The sequence below is a fragment of the Pteropus vampyrus genome, unplaced genomic scaffold (assembly GCF_000151845.1).
Source record: "Pteropus vampyrus isolate Shadow unplaced genomic scaffold, Pvam_2.0 Scaffold69, whole genome shotgun sequence".
Classification (NCBI taxonomy): domain Eukaryota; kingdom Metazoa; phylum Chordata; class Mammalia; order Chiroptera; family Pteropodidae; genus Pteropus; species Pteropus vampyrus.
In genome coordinates, this window is record NW_011888850.1 from 3,419,380 (window position 1) to 3,425,111 (window position 5,732).

The 5,732-nt window shown below is 44.2% G+C and overlaps 1 pseudogene; it reads right to left on the reverse strand.

The window, feature by feature from the left end:
* Positions 1-331: 331 nt before the first annotated feature.
* On the reverse strand, positions 332-450 carry LOC111740895 (annotated as a pseudogene).
* Between the last annotated feature and the right edge of the window lie 5,282 nt (positions 451-5,732).

The window sequence follows — 5,732 nt, forward strand, 5'->3', positions numbered from 1 at the left end:
TTCTGACTCGTTTCCAGGAAGTTTTTTTTTTTGGTTTTGTTTTTTTTGAGAATTTTTATAAGAATTTATTTGAGCAAAACTGATGACATATTCTGGGGAGCGAGATATCTGATGTTCCCCTCCAGGAACATTTTATATGTTTGGCATGATGACATGTTTTAGGAAAGAGATGGGGACCGACAACTACGCAGTACTCACCATGTACCGCATGCTACCTTGGCACTTTGACTTACATTATATACATATATTTTTAGGCGAGGCAACCCTTGGTTGACCTGACAGATTGCAAGGACCTTGTCAGCTTCCAATCCCTTATTATTTTTATTTTTTACACCTGTAGCACCTGGTCTTCCTAGGTGGTCTCCCATCCAAGTACTAACCGGGCCCGACCCTGCTTAGCTTCCGAGATCAGATGAGATCGAGCTTGTTCAGGGTATCATGGCCGTAGACTCGATTTACATTTTATTATTTAATCCCGTGAAATAGGTATTATTAGAGCAATTTTCTACTGTTTAGAGATATTTCGTGACTTGAACCCACAGCTCCTCCCATGCCATTTTTTTTCAGTGCTCTGTTTTAGGATTCCCACCATTGTGTTTGCTTTTAGGGCCAACATGCCATTCTCTCTGATAAAATGATTAAGGGAAAAAAATTTAAAGCCATATGGGTATCTTATTAATTGTAGGATTCTGAGGTTCCTACTTCTGAGCCTCAAGCATATTTCATGCAGGTTATAAATGGCTGTAATTTTGGGGCTGGGTTATCATGAATTTGTTCACTGACATCATGGGCAACCAGGGCTTTGTCCTGGTTATTTACCCAAACCATGAGATAGACAGAAAACTTCAGAGCAGTTTAGCTTTGAGATCGGTGGCACAAGGTTATTTTCTTCTTTTTTCCAACCCCCTTTTTTTTTTCCATCTCAGGTGTGGATTTTCCTTCTTTGTGCCTCTCAATGCTTCCCTGATTCCACTGGGGCCCATGCAGCTTTTGGCCAAAGTTCCCTGGGCATCAGAGAAAATGTGGAAAGACATCTCAAACCTCGTGGGCCCAGAACTTTGCACAGCCGTCATCAGTGTGGGACACTTGCCCTAACCTGGCTTTGAGAGCCACCATGGCCTTTGCCTGCAGGAGACAGTTCCTACTCAGGCTGACACCTGCAGTGACAGTGAGCGCTGCCTCCTCTGCAGCCCTGAGATGAACCCCACATTATCGGAAATGAATCTCACATTAGCACCATATTTTCCATTCAGATGGCCTTCCTCTGTCTGCAGCCAGCCTCCTCTTCCACGTCTTTGCACAGCTTATCTCTTAAGCACAGTACAACTCCAGTTTGTCTGTCTACTAAGTATAGTGGAGACCCTCGTGTCATTGCTTATTCATCTTGTGTTTTGTGCTCTGACCCTTGTTTTCACTAGTAAGTCTTCTGTCTGCAGACTACACCTGGATTTCTGTGACTCCCTGCTCGTTGGTTCCTGTGACCACTTCTGCTGAATACCCACAAGGGCTGGACTTGGAGCCCTCGCCCCATCAAGTCCAGTTTTGCCATCCCTGGACAGAATCTCTTTCTGATAGTCTTAGAATGAAAGAGCTAGAGGTAGGGCTACCCTAAAGGAAGGGGATCAGAAGTAACATTTTGATTTGAATTCTCCTCAGCTAAAATCTGCTACTAGGAGCTTGAATGCATTGTTGGTGGCAGATCACCTAAGGACTTTGAAAGGCTTTATTGCTCTTTTTATCAAGATTTGTAATATTCATGCTAATTCATCCCTTTGTGCTTTAGCTATTGCTGGTTATAAGGAAGAGGGAGCCCCTAAAGTTAGCATTGGCAGGGGGGACTCCTTGTACATTTACCATGGGCAACTCAGGGGCAACGATTTGGAACTGGAAAGCCAGAAGTTGCCCTTTCCTTCATCACCCAAGGGCCACAAGGTCTCTGCCGCCTTTCCCTGTGCCTCTCGCTGGGATTTCTCAGTCGTGTTTCAGGAGGAATAGCTCTACGTGTAAATGTCTATTTGGTGTGTTTGTGGGAGGGAGGGAGTTCAGAGTCTTCCTTTGCCGCCACCTTGGACTTGCCTGCCCTTGCTGGGATTTGTCCACGGGAACATGGCTCAAAACTGCTGGCCTGGCCTTGATTCCACTCAGGTGCTCATCCAAGTGCTCTGATCCGGTATCCCAGCCCACCCCCTCCCCCACCCCCGCTCCAACACTGAACCCCTCGGCTTTCCTCTGCTTCTCTGGCCGCTTCTGCTCTGTCCTGTTACTTCCTCCACTCTCCCCCGACCTCTCCGATTGGCAACTGCTCAGGGCTTGTCCTAGGTCCTGTTCCTTTTCTCTACACTTTCCAACTAAATCTGTGGTTTTCAAACATTTTTACGCATAAGAATTATCTGGTGTGGTACATACGTACAATGGAATATTACTCAGCTATAAGAAGAGATAAAATTCTGTGATTTGCGACAGCACGGATGGACCTGGAGATAATCATGCTAAGCGAAATAAGCCAGACAGGAAAAGTTGAAAACCACATGATATCACTTATATGTGGGATATAAACCTAAAAGCGACAAACCAACAGGACAAACAAACAGACTCATAGACATGGACAGTAGACTAGTGGTTAGCAGAGGGTAGGGGGTGGGCGGAGCGGGGAGGTAGATCTGGTGGAAGGGGTTAACTACGTGGTGACAGAAAAAAATCTAACTACGGGCAGTGAACATACAATGCAAATATATATGACTTACTGTTGAAAAAAATTCATTGGCACCTGTGTATAATTTTTTAGATAATAAACATCTCCCCCCTCCCACCACACACAAAGAATTATCTGGGAAATGTGTTAAAGCAGATTTCTGGGCTTCACTTTTTAGATATTCTAATTCATTAGGTCTAAGATGCGACCTGGGAATCTGTATCTTAATTCCCAGATGATCCAGATATAGTGACAAACACTGGAAAAGCTGGGTTTATTCATTTCTGTGACTTTGAACCACTAATTTCTTTTTCTTTTAATTAAAAATTATTGGTGACATTAATAAAGTCGAATAAATTTCAAGTATACAATTCAACAGTATGTCGTATATATATTGCATTATGTGTTCACCACCTAAAGTTAGACTTCTTCTGTCACCGAATATTTGACCCCCTCTACCCCTATCTACCTCAGTCTATCTGCAGTTTGTGTCCATGAGTCTCTATTTATCATGTTTGCTTGTTGCTTTCAGTTTTGTGTCCCACATATGAGTGAAATCATATGGTTTTCCAATTTTTCTGTCTGACTTATTTTGCTTAGCATGATTATGTCGAGATCCATCTATGTTGTCACAAATGGCAGTATTTCATCTTTTCTTATGGCTGAGTAATATTATATTGTATATATGTACCACATCTTGATCTAGTCATCTATCGTAGGACACTTTGGTTGCTTCCATGTCCTGGCCACCGTGAAGAATGCTGCTATGAACATCGGGGTGCATATATCTGTGAGTAAATGTTTTCAGGTTTTTTGAAACCACTAATTTCTTGATGCAGATGTCCTGCTCTCTCTTGTTAGCTCCAAGTTTATTCTTTTAACATTGAAATTGACTGAGGCTCCTTGAAAGTGTCACAGACATCTTAAATTTATTGACCCAACACTATTGATCATCTCCTGCCATGTGTTGGGGGGGCCTAACACTTAGACACTTTGAAGTCCCCTTGAAGTAAAAGAATACAGCATTGTGAATGCAAAAGGAGGTACAGGACCATGAGGGTGATCTGTGCAGATATGGGCTCAGAAACTTGAGCTTCTGTAGCTTCTGGGTCGTTGTTCCTCTGCTCCCCACTCTTGCTCCCAGGACATTCTTCTCTAGCCTTCCCCATTGGAAGAAATTCTCACTGCCATCTGCTCATTTGTCCAGGCCAGAAACCTAGGAGCCATTTCTTGTCTTCACCCTACATTTGAGCCATCTCAAGGTTGTGCCTATTCCCCGCACCCCACCTTAGCTCAAGCTGCCATCATGCACTTCCACATTAATGTTTGATGGAGTCTTTTAATCCACTTTGCTTTCTTCCAACCCAATTCTCAGAGGCAGCCAGAGTAACCTTTTAAAGCCCATGTGCTCTTTCTGTTGACACCTTGGTGTCAACCCTGACATACTGATGGAGAAGTCCACTCCGCCACGCGCTTTGCTGGTTGTGTAGACTTTCCCAGGTTAGTGGAGCAGTCATCTTAGGGAGCACCTGGCCTTCTGTCTCCTGGGTCTCCTGGGTCCCTCTCTTTGCCTCTCAATCCTGCCCCTCTTTCCCTTCCTCCTCGCTTTCCCATGAGCTAACAGTCTTTTCCTTCCATGACTGCGGGCAGTCCCAGTTCCTCTCTCAAACTTACAAACCCACAGGGTTCAAAGTGTGGAGCAGAACAAGGGGCTTTGTATGTAGGGAACTTATGCTCTTTAGACATTATAAACACAAACACTCAAAAAAGAGTTAGCTATTACACAGTAATTATTTTACCCTTTCTTACTGATGTAGCAACCCTTCTTATTGTAGAGTGGCATTTGGAAGAGTGGGAGAAGACAGCTGTCTCTGCAGCACCCCACATCACCGCCTGGGTTGGGTGCTGGTGTTCCCATAGTTCTGCGTTCTGGTGTCTCAGAGGAAAAGACGTGGAGACTTTTTATGATCTATCTACGCATGGCCAGAGCCTGAGAATCTGGGCTCTTTCTGCCCAAATGCACGTGAAAATCCCGGAAATCAACTTAATGATTTACAAGGAGGTACAGATCGGATGCTGACTTTTTCTAGTCAGCTCATTTCCCTGACGGTTGGGAAACCTTGAAAAACTGTGACCTCTGTTTTGAGAACTTTGCCAAACCGAGTCTGTAGATAACACGTGTCAGATACCTGTGGATTACAGTCAGTACTTCCAGCAGATAGTTTCAGGAATAACTTGGTGTTTTACCTGGTTTTAAAAAGGCTTTCTTTGTGTCATATCTTAGCCTTCTTGGGTCAAGGCCAGACTATGGTTGTCCATAGGTAAATGATTTCCCATAGGGAAAGGCCGAGGTGTGCCTTTCCATGCATGGGCTGAGTTTCAGAGCATATAGATTTAAAATATTCTGCTTCTGCAAATATTACAGACCTATCTGATAGAAAAAGATACTTGAAGAGAAAAAATAAAGAACAAGTGTTGAGATCCTGAGGAAGAGCCTCAGCAGCTTTGCCTTCAGGGCTCTTGGAAAAGTCTAGGACGGATAATGATCAGTGAAGTAGCTGACACAGTGAATTCGGGCACACGCCTCCTGTTTTTGCTCAGTTGATCTTAATAGCAGATTCGTGAAGTAGGAAGTTATCTCCTTTTTACAGATGAGAAACCTGAGGCACAGAGAGGTTAAATAACTTCCCTTGGCAAAGGGCAGAATAAGAGGTCACAGCCAGGCTGGCTTCGACCAGCTACACTGCCTTTGCGTTCCCTGTGTCCTTCCTACTCCTTGCGGGGAGGGGGCACTCTTACTCAAAACTTAAATCTCTCTTCTTGCTCGCTCCTCAGATTACTTCCCACTTCTTCATATCTGGACTGATGCCACTTTGGGCAGAGTTGACCATGACCAGTAGTAGATCACATTTCCTGGTGTTGTTGTTCTCACAAGTAACTGAAATTGCCTCATCGGCAGCTCTTTGCGACAGAGGGGGCGAGCCTTGTGGCAGATTGTCATTTCCAGTATGTTGCAATGCTTTTCCTCTTTGAAAGAGAG